Here is a 12,154-nt window from a genome sequence, read left to right on the forward strand (position 1 = left end):
AGCACTCTATGTCCGGTCTCGTTCGCATATACTTCCTGTTATGCTTACCTCAAGGACTCCTCTTCGTATACTCACCTGTCTCCAGCGTGTCTCCTTCCCTCTGTGTGCCTCGTCTACTGTGTGGGTGTCTCCAGCGATCTCCAAGCTCCAATGTATATCTCCCTGCAACGAAAAGGACAGTAACTATTCCATATATCACCTTCTGAACACCATCTGCATCCATTCTACTCACCTGTTGATATCTCTTGCTCTACTGTGGTCAATAAAACTACCAATACCTGTTTACATCTGTGTCTGCCTCCTGTGTACCGTAACAACATGAAACACAGGGGAAATATTATATATGGGTAGTTTGATTGTAATGGAGTCAATGACCTTTTTCCAAAGTGTTACACGTTTTAGAATGCAACTGGACATTTCTGAATGGTTAGTGGATAAATTGTTATAAAGATGTTTTTATTATTGTTTTATGTATGCTTTGGCAATATTGTATGATTTACAGTCATGCCAATAAAGCAATTTTGAATTTGAATTTTGGATAAATTGATGTAGTTGCTGTGGAGTTGATTCAACTCATTGACTAGCATGTGCTGTCATGTTAAGCTTTTGTGCAAATCCAGTGTTGAATTGACCCTTGTTTGTGAAGCAGTCCGATGTAAAATGACGGCATGGCAACAACACTCTACTAGAACAACTCTTCCTCTTCTCTAAAGCGGCCCAACATGGCCTTGTTCCCTTTGTTGCCTGTTCTCGTGGGCAGGGTTTATGTAAATTTTAGGGTTATTGAACCCAGGAAGAAGCTTGTTGTAGTTCCTACCAGCCCATTGTTGTAGTCCTTAAAGGGATAGTTCACCCAAAAATGAAAATTTGATGTTTAACTGCTTACCCCCAGCGCATCCAAGATGTAGGTGACTTTGTTTCTTCAGTAGAACACAAATGATGATTTTTAACTCCAACCGCTGCCGTCTGTCAGTCAAATAATTGGAACTTCAAATGCTTAAGTGCTCTCTCTCAGTCTCTTTTTCAATGCAATATTTGCACATGCACCTGTGGAACAGTTATTAAGACACTAACAGTTTACAGGCAGTAGTAGACAATTAAACACTTGGTATGGCAAATAGCCAGTCGGGATATGGAGGTTCCTCAAGTGGAAATTTCTGACTGCAACTCATCTTTATCCACAAGATTGCAATAAAAGGCCGTCAAATCCAGATGAGAATTTTCTGGTTTCCTCACTTTGATGCAACCATAAAAAAAAAAAAACAGAATATATTGATGCATTTGGAATTAAATTAAATCAACCAATTGTGAATTCTAAACATTAATGTTGTTACAATACATTTAATAAAAGTGATAATATATGAATAGATAAAATATGGAAACATTTTAAAAGACAAAACGGTTATTTAAGTGGTTTCTCACAACTAGGAAGTTTAGATGAGGGAATATCACTGATCTTAAACATTATACCAGATTTATTTTATTATTTAATACATCATACATCAAACTTCATTAATAAGATACATTTTCAGGAAGTTTGTCTTCATACATTATTGTTGTATATATAAAAAATGTTAAACATTTTGATTTAAAAAAAAAAAAAAAACCCTCAAATACTCTTATAATTTCAAAATGCATTTTCAGCAGAACAGGATGTTGGTCTTTTTCCCCCTGTAGCTTCTGGCCCTCAGAAACTGTTTTCTCTTCTGTTTTCATGCTTAAAAAAGTAACACAATAAGCACATTATTTGCAATGCATTATAATTTCTAGTAATAAAAACTAGGCATATTCAGTGTGAAATAAGACAATAACCTACCAAGGTCTCTCACGTCTTCACTGACATTTTCCACATCATCATACTCCTCCAGGCCTCCCTCTGACATAAATGTGTCAATCATTAATCACATAAACAAAATGATAAGTATGTCTTACATTTATGAGGGCTTTTATTGGCAAAAACATTAAATATAGGCCTATGCAAAGTGTCAATATTTACAGTGTTGACCCTTATTCCTCATAAGCTCTGGCATGAATATTAGCTTCTATGCCAAATCTTGACTGATGGTGAACTATTATTGCCTTATTAGTGCCCAGAGTTGATTACAATTTGTGGACTTCTGCTTGTCCACTCGCCTTTTGAGGATTGACCACAGGTTCTCTATGGGATTAAGAGTTACCTGGCCACTGATCCAAAGTCAACATCACAACAACTGAAGCAGCAAACTTTGTGAAGCACAAAATGTATGTCACTGCCAATACTTTTGGCTACGGCAGTTACATTACAGTTTAAATCAAAAAAAAAAAAAAAAAAAAAAAAAAATGTGCAAGACTATCTAAAAGAAACCCACACCTGCTTTATTTTTGGAGAACTGTCTTAAAATGACAACATCATCATAGCTTTCTGATTTGTCTTCTGCAACAAAATAAAAAAAAATTGAAATGCGACAATCAAATTACTTATAATTTAAATACACATAATATACACAAATTAAAATAGAATTAAAATACACATAAAATATACATGCATATTCAAATAATATTAATAATTGAAGAAACAAACCTATAGCATGCTGTCTCAATCCAACAGTGATTACATCATCATAATTGCTCTGTATTAAGTTGTTGCTCTTCTAAAGGAGTTGAAAGCAAAGAGGAAAAACAAACTGATTTTACTGTTTACAGGCCCAATAGGTTTAAGTTTAAGTGAAATCCTGTGATCAGTTACTGACCTGTTGAGTCTTTAGTGGTGGTGACATCATTATAGTAGTCAGGTTTGGATCTTACTGCAGATTCTGATATTTAAAAAAAACGCAAAAAACAAAACAAAACAAAAAAACAATGAACATTGTACTTCATTCTAGGACACTTCATGTATCGGGAAAAAAAACAGTCAAACCAGTCAAAATCCCCACTTCCTTTAGTTCATGTAACACTAATCCTTTATCATTTGACACAAAAGGTCCCACAAATGAATCAATTTACTTTACTCTCATGATTGATCCCAAACAGCGGAAACTCCTCCTGGCAATCAATACTAAAGATTTTATTGATTGTGTCAATCAGAGTGCTGATTGTCTACACAATGCTTCAACAAATTCTAACCCTAATCCTACCCCACACTCATTATCCAAAGAAATTGGCTGCGAGGCTGGATTTTAACTGAATAAAAAAAAAAACATGCAATTTAATCCACTCACCCGTCTTGTACCCCCCTTGTACCCTTTTGATCTCCACATAAGGCACTATGACATTTACTCACCCCTCTGAGTGAAGTGATCGTGTCTGTGATGAAGCTCCTCATAAACAGCTTCAGTCGTGCTCCTGTGTCTCCTCTTAGAGCTGTGAGTGTAGAGAGACAAACCTGCTGTCAGTTCACAACACATGACTGATCACACACTGAATAAGACACAATATGACAGTCTCTGGATCTCTCCTACCTCTCCTCATCACTCTGTTCTGCTGAATCAGTATAAGCAGTGGCACTAAGAGCAGTAAGAGCACAACTCCCAGTACAATCACAAGCACAGAGAGAGACGGAGGAGTTTGTGGACGAGAGACTGATGTTGAGCTCACTGTCTGAGAAACTGGAGGAGAAGATGATGTTGTTGTGGCAGGAGTAGAGGACACTGACAAATCTGTCAAAACAGACACAACCATTTAAAAAAATATATTATTAGCAATAAAATGACTAATATTGGTCAGAGTTTTGCTGTGACCTGTGAGTCCAGCGTGCTCTTTGTTGGAGCAGTCAGTGTGGTTCTTCAGGGAGAGAGGACAGTCCCACAGGTGAATCTCATTCCCTCTGCACTCGACTCTGTTCAGCCACACAACACCTTCACCAGCACCAAAGACTGAATTCCCATCAGCCCTCAGTGCTGCTCCACAACCCAGCTGCCTGCAGACCACCTGAGCATCGCTGATGTCCCACAGGTCATCACAGACTGAGCCCCACACAGCGTTATGATACACCCCCAGCCTCCCAGAGCACCGACCCTCCCCTCCACTCAGTCTGAGAGAAACATGATCTAAATCACACAATCACAGAGATATAGACAATTGCAAACAATGCACAGTGCTATAAGCACAATGTTACCTACAGTGGAGTATGTGCGTGGTGCAATGTTAAAGGGGTCATGAACTGCATTTTTTTTCTCATTTTATAATATTCTATGAGGTCCCCTTACACTATAATCAAAATTTGTACATTTTTTTTAAAATACAAAACTGTATTTCCCTTTTGAGGGACCTCACTCTGCGTCAGAGTCTTCGACACTGTGGGAGTAGGCTTGTTCGAGATGCATCGGCACTGCGCAGACCGATCGACGTATGACACTGAATGCTTATGCTTTTGAATCGATCTCACAGTACTTTGATGTCATACGATGATCAGTCTGCACAGCACTGATACATCTCAAACAAACATAATCAAAGCCACTAGAAGGCAAGCTTGCAACCTTTAGCCAAAAGAGCATAATGGCTAATGCTAAGGCTAAGTTTTGAACGGCGGGCACTGATGTCACTGCCATTACACAATATGCTGAGAGGTGCTACACATGATTAAGTTAGCCATTACGCTTTCTCCAATGGTAAGAGATACAGACCCTCTCATCTCCCTATAATATACAATCGCTGGCCTAATGCCTCTGTGTGATTGCGTTGCGAGGCACATGTGAAATCATTCTAATGGCGTGATGGAATGTCATAGATTGGTGACATCATGACCAGGAGGGTACAAAGCACCCTGAGACCAAACAATGTGTTTTCTATGTGAAATTGTTTCTGTCTATTTATTGTTTGTTTGTCAAAAGCATATACATTTTAGACAGGAGATATGGCAAGCAAACAGCAATTTGAATCACGTGCTACTCTCCGCCCTCGATAAACTTATGGGTGGGGATACATGCGACCTATTTGTTGTTTGTTTGGGAGCTAAGCACCGCTGAATTGCATGCTTCGCTCCCGCCTGTCTTCTAAGAGGGTGATCAGGTTCGCATTCCCTGCAGTTCTGGCCCTGCGGCTGCCGAGGCAGTGTAGTGGTTCACAAAAATCACAGGGCTTGCAAATAAATGTCATGAAGGGACCAGAGATGTGCTCGGCCTTTTCTCTGCCCTCACCCATGACATCCAGCACTCTCTCTTCAGAAGATTTTGATTTTCTTCTGCAGTGGCAGTCTTTCCTCGCACTGTGATGTAATAATGTGACAAAATCCAAAAGAGTGATTTCGGCAGCTTGGTTTCAATAAAACTGTTTTTGGACTAACAAGAAAATTTTGAGTTCTGAAATTGAAAGGATTTTTTTTAACACTGAACTCTTATGTCAAAAGATTAAGTAAAATTCAAATTTTCGATTCATGACCCCTTTAAATCCTTTAAATGTTAATGTTAATGGTCTTTATGTTCTTCTCCATCAAATAAACTTACCTGAATATCTCTGGTGGGGAGATGAGGACTCATGACTCTCCAGTTCTAATCACAAGTTAATTATATTACATTATTTTGTATAATATTATATACATTTTATGCATATATTCAAAGCATTCCTACTCATATTAATTGGTGTAGGAAAATGCATCAGTTTTACCTGAGCAGGTGACTTTGGCCACTTCATCTCTATTGCAGTCATTCTGTCCCCAGGGTAACGATGGACACTGCCACAGATTTGAATCATGTGGTCGACATTTCACTTCATCCAGCCAGTTAGGAGCTGATTCTAGTCTTGGTATAGAATTGGAAAAAGCACCAGATCTTCCACAGTTCAGCTCTTGACAGATAAGACTCGCTGTATCTCTGTCCATCTGGTTCCAGCACGCATTACCCCAGGATCCATTGTAGAAAACCTCCACATTCCCTTCACAACCCTCAGTTAACCTGATCTCTTTAAACTCTAGATGGAAACATAAGCACAACCTCAGCTTTCATCCAACTACATTCATTTCAACACTGTATAATATAATATATATAACTGTGTACATATGAAAATATATCTTAGATTTTCTAAAAATATTTTAGATTTAGTTTATCAATGTGAATAACAGTTTTCCACAACACTGAACTGTTTACCTGAGCACATTACTCCTACATCCTCCTTGTGTTGACAGTCATGTTTTCCCCAGCCTGGAGAAGAGCAGCTCCACAGGGATGTCTCATTCCCCTCACACTCCACCTCATCCAGCCATATGGGTCCAGAACCAGGACCAAACCAGGCTGGTACCTGCTGGTTACTGAGGGCCACTCCACACTGCAGCTGTCTGCACACCACATGGGCATCTTTAATATCCCAGGAGTCATCACACACTGTACCCCATGAGCCTCTGTGAAAAACCTCCAGCCTCCCTGCACAGTCTCCCCCAGAACCCACCAGCCTGATGGACCCGCGACCTGATATTCAGAGAAAGAGAAACACATTAGTGATCACTAACAACTGAAGAATCTGCCCAGATGTTGCTCTTCTCACCAAGGCAGGTGATTGACAGCTGTTGTGTGGAGCTGCAGTTGAGAGTTTGTGGAGAGCTGCAGTTCCCCAGATGAGCTTCACTCCCAGAGCACTGGAAGCCCGTCACACACTCATGACTGTGTTCAGGACTGGATGAAGAGGAGCCGGAGAAGTTCAGCACAGAGCCACAGCCCAGCTGTCTGCAGACCACAGAGGATTCAGTGAGACTCCAGGAGTCCAGCAGAACTCTCCTCCAGACCAGATGGATGGAAACTTCCACCTCCCCCTCACACTGTCTCTCTCCAGACAACCGCACCAGACCATCATGAACAGCTAGAGAGGAATCTGTGGAGAAGATGTTATGTTTTACTAAAATAAGAATTGTGTTAAAACATGATGAAATAGTGTTTATACATTCATAAAGTTTTTCAGCAGTGAGTCAAATAAGTTTACCAGAGCAGATGACTCCAACATCTCGTCTATGAGAACATTCAGCTCGACTCCATGAAGAGATGGAACATTCTGAGAGTTTTGTTTCATTCCCGTCACAATCAAACACATCAGCCCAGATTTCACCACTTCCCTCTCCAAACCAGTCTGATCCCACAACAGACACAGCAATGTCTACAGTGTCTACAGTGTCTACAGAGGACACTGGCAGCTCTCATATCCCAGCATGCATCACACACTGTGCCCCAATCATTGAGGAACCGAAGCTCCACTCTTCCAGAACAAGAGTCTGAACCATTGACCAGTCTAAGATCTGTGTAACCTGTGCAAAGAACTTTTGTCATTATGAGGCTCATTATGAACAACATCTATCAGACAACATATCGTGATACTTAGCCACTCAGTAACAATGCAGTGCAAAAAAAAAAAAAAAAAAAAAAAAAAGAAAACTTAGGAAAAGAAAGTTTTGTAATACATTTAAGATTACTGTATATCTTGCATATGATATGACAGAAAATCAATGATGAGACACTGAATATTTATAATTTACCAGAACAGATCAGTCCCACATTATTGTCACTGGTGCAGTTGTGTTTGTACGATGATGATATTGAACAGAATGAAATCTGAGACTCATCTCCTCTGCACTGAATCTCTTGTGTCCACATCTGAGCTTCTCCTTTTCCAAAAGCATCTTCTCCCAGCACCTGTACAGGAGCCCCACAGTCCAGCTATCTACACACAACCTCTGCATCCTGCTGGTCAAAGGCAGCAGCACACACTGAAACCCAAGTCTGACCATTAAGTATCTCTAACCTTCCAGAGCAGAGGTGAGATCCAGCAGCAAGCCTGGAGCGTTTATGACCTGTTTGTATTGCATAAAAGTAGTACTTTTACATATGATTACATTTGACACTCATCAAAGTGTTTTCTTTTATATTTACATCTTTAAAGTATTACTGTTGTTTGAAATGACTGTTAATTAAAAACCCTGAAAATGAAACCAGTATGATTTTTTTCTTCTGCTGAACACAAAAGGAGATATTTTGCAGAATGTCCAAGATGTACTTCTTCACATTATTAAAATAAATAAATAAAAAAATTATATATATATATATATATATCATTTTATACACATATACACATACATACATGCATATCATGAATTAAGGTTTAGAAAGTGTGAAATGCTTTGAGGTTTAGTATTATTCACCTGAGCAAATTATTCCAGCATCATTAATATGAGAACAGACAGGTTTTTTCCACCCTGCTGATCCACAGTTTTTCAATGTAGATTCTGTTCCATTACATAATACAACACTCATCCAGACTGGTCCTGATCCTTGTCCAAAATGAGCATCAACCAGAACATCTACAGGTTCTCCACAGTCCAGCTCTCTACACACCACTGCAGCATCAGTCATATCCCAGAAATCATCACACACTGTTCCCCACTGACCTCTATGAAGAACCTCCACTCTACCAGCACAGCGACTGGGACCATCAACCAACCTCACATTCATAACATCTAAGAGGGAAAGGAATACATAGAAAGAGATAATAAATGAAAAGAAAAAGCATAAAAATAACATCATACATTTACAAGTTTTTACTGTTAGTCTAACAATGGGCTATGTGAGTATATGGACCACTAAATAATGGTAAATACTTAATAATGATAAACCCAACACAAAAGTTTTTGGAGTAAATAAATAAATACTATTATTTTGTCAAATTCCCTTAATGATAATACTAAACACACACATGAACAATTCACAGTTTGTGAAAAGATGCTTTGAAAGAAACAACTTAACTGTTAACGCAGAATTACGGTGTTATATTTTCAAGTATTTTAGTTAATTCATTTAAATTGTGGGGGTGACCCATCAACTTAGACTTAGAATTCCTTTACTGATCCCGAGGGGAAAATAAGGTGTTACAGCAGCAACAGAAAAACAAGACAAAAACACCAAATGTTTTTGCAATGGGCCTCATATGATCGTAGTTATACTGCTGGATGCTCTCTTATATATCTAACTCTTACCAGCACACTGAAGCCCCTGGTGATCATCATGGGAGCAGTTGTGTTCCTGTGATGATTTTGCACAGAGTTGAATCTGAGACTCATTTCCTCTGCACTGAATCTCTTGTGTCCACATCTGAGTGTCTCCTTTTCCAAAAGCATCTTCTCCCAACACCTGTACAGGAGCCCCACAGTCCAGCTCTCTACACACAACCTCTGCATCCTGCTGGTCAAAGGCAGCAGCACACACTGAAACCCACGTCTGATCATCAAGTATCTCTAACTTCCCAGAGCAGCGAGAACCTCCAACCAGCCTGGCACCTGCAGTAACAAGAGAAAATAAATGTAAGAAATTACAAAAAAAAAAAATAATAATAATAATAATTAAATAAATGTCATCATAAACTTCTAAACTGCTGCAGCTATCCAGAATAAAACAAAAGAGAAGACTTTATAAATGTTGCCCATAAAGCCTTTATAAGCCTTTCGATGAGCAATATTTATTGGGGGTAGTCATGGTTATAGAGTCAGACTGGTAACCCGAAGGTTGTAGGTTCAATTCTCAATACTGGAATGACTGAGGTGCCCTTGAGCAAGGCACATAACCCCCAATCACTCCCCGGAAGCCACAGCAAAATGGCTGCCTACCTCTCTGGGTGTGTGTGTCAACGGTTTGCAGTGCACGTTTACTCCTAATGTTTGTATACTAACTTGGATGGGTTAAATGCAGATGACAAATTCCGAGTATGGGTTACCATACTTGGCTTTCACATGTCACTTTCGCTTTTTTCCACATTTACAAAAAATTATTGCATCATATAATGACAGATAATTATTTGGCAACACTTTATATCAAGGTTCATTAGTTGTATTTGTTAACATTAGTTAATGCACTGTGAAGTAACATCAACAAACTATGAACAGCTGTTTTTGTATTAACTAACGTAACAAATGTATTGCTCATGCTAGTTAATGCTCATGTTAGTTAATAACACATTAACTAATGTTAACAAATGAACCTTATTGTAAAGTATTAGAAATGTTATGAAACATCGATATATACACATACACATACAGTTGTGGTCAGAATTATTTGCACCATTGGTAAATATGATCAAAGATGACTATAAAAATAAATCTGCATTGTTAATCCTTTTGATCTTTAATTCATAAAATTAGCAAAAATCTAACCTTTCATTGAAGGAAAATAATTGAAAGTGTAGGGAAAATCACATTAAGAAATAAATGTTTTTCCCCAAAATACGTTGGCCACAATTATTAACATCCCTAGAGTTTTTTATGAGTAAAATATCTCTGAAGTATATTCCTATTCATATTTACATTTATTTTAGCACACCAGGGTGATCATGAACATGAAATTGTCCAGCCATGACTTCCTGTTCCACCGGAGTATAAACATGAGGAAACACAAAGGCCAAATTCTCTTAATCATTCATCACAATGAGTAAAACCAAAGAAAATCATTCTGATGTGCAGCAAAAGATCATTGAAGCTTCACAACATAGAAAGTGGCTGTAAGAAAATAGCTAAAGCATTGAAAATCCCCAATTTTACTATCAGGGCAATAATTAAGAAGTTCCAATCAACTAAACATGTTACAAATCTGCCTGGAAGAGGACGTGTGTCTAAATCGTCCTAATGTGAAGTGAGGAGGAAAGTTTGAGTGGCCAAAGACTCTCCAAGGATCACAGCTGGAGAATTGCAGAGATTAGTTGAGTCTCAGAAAGCCTAAAAAAAAAGATCAAACAGCACCTAGAAAACAAGAACAAGAAAAATCCTCCGCTCTCATCCAGAAACAATCTCCAGCATATTCAGTTGTCAGACAAGACTGGAACTTCAAACGGGACCGGCTTCTATGGTCAGATGAAACTAAAAAATGAGCTTTTTGGCAGCAAACCCACCAGATGGGTTTGGTGCACACATGGATAAAAAGTACCCCATGCCCACAGTTAAATATACTGCTGGATCTTTAATGTTGTGGGCCTATTTTTTCTGCTGAAGGTCCTGGGACATCTTGTTCAGATACATGGTATGATGGATTCTATAAAATACCAACAGATAAAAAAATCAAAACCTGACCGCTTCTGCTAGAAATCCAATAGTTGGTTGTGGTTGGATCTTCTATCAGAACAATGATCCAAAACAAACATCAAAATCAACACAAAAATGTGTAACTGAGCACAAAATGAAGCTTCTGCTATGGCCATCCCAGTCCCCTGACCTCAACCCTAAAGAAAATGAGTGGAGTGAACTGAAGAGAAGAAGCACCAACATGGAGCTGGGAATCTGAAGGATCTGGAGAGATTCTGCATGAAGGAATGGTCTCTGATCTCTTGTCAGGTGTTCTCCAAACTCATCAGGCATTATAGAAGAAGACTCAGAGCTGTTATCTTGGGAAAAGGAGGTTGCAAAAAGTCTTGTAAGAAAAGGGTGCCAATAATTGTGGCCAATGCGTTTTGGAGAAAAACATTTCAATGTGATTTCCCCCCACTTTCAATTCTTTTACTTAAATGAAAGGTTCGATTTTTGCTGATTTTATGAATTAAAGATCAAAAGGATTAACAATGCACTACTACTGTTCGGTGTTAAACATTGTAAAATGTTTTTTACAGACATAATGAAGCATATAGTAACAGTGCCGTATAGGTGGTCTTAGTCTTAAATGCCATCCACGGACTGCCAATGGTCCACTTACTGACATTTTTAATACAAATAAATGGCCAAAACGGCAAGCTCATATCTGATTGACAGGCTTTAAGAAACTTCCAGAAGTCAAAAAGCACAAATATTTATGCCAGGAGACAAAAGTCGTGCTGTCCAGAGTTCAATGGTAAAAATTAAATTACCACTTATTGATGATAAAAGTAAATATGAGACATGTGGATCATTACTAATGCAATATGTTCAGTTTTGTAGCAGCTCACCTGAGCAGATGACGCCAGCATCTGTATTATGATCACAGTCATAATCAATCCCTTTCATTGACCCACAGTCTTTCAGTGTAGACTCTGATCCCTTACACATGACAAAATTTGTCCAGATGGGTCCTGTTCCTGGTCCAAAATAAGCATCACCCACAGCATCTACAGGTTCTCCACAGTCCAGCTCTCTACACACCACTGCAGCATCAGTCATATCCCAGCCAACATCACACACTGTTCCCCACTGACCTCTATGAAGAACCTCCACTCTACCAGCACAGCGACTGTGACCATTTACCAACCTCAC

At 38.8% G+C, this 12,154-nt stretch overlaps 1 pseudogene; it reads right to left on the reverse strand.

Annotated features, from left to right (window-relative positions):
- Positions 1-1,846: 1,846 nt before the first annotated feature.
- The window catches only part of LOC125245584, a 31,236-nt pseudogene continuing 20,928 nt past the window's right edge, over positions 1,847-12,154 (reverse strand).

The sequence above is a fragment of the Megalobrama amblycephala genome, linkage group LG14 (genome assembly GCF_018812025.1).
Source record: "Megalobrama amblycephala isolate DHTTF-2021 linkage group LG14, ASM1881202v1, whole genome shotgun sequence".
In the NCBI taxonomy this organism is placed as follows: domain Eukaryota; kingdom Metazoa; phylum Chordata; class Actinopteri; order Cypriniformes; family Xenocyprididae; genus Megalobrama; species Megalobrama amblycephala.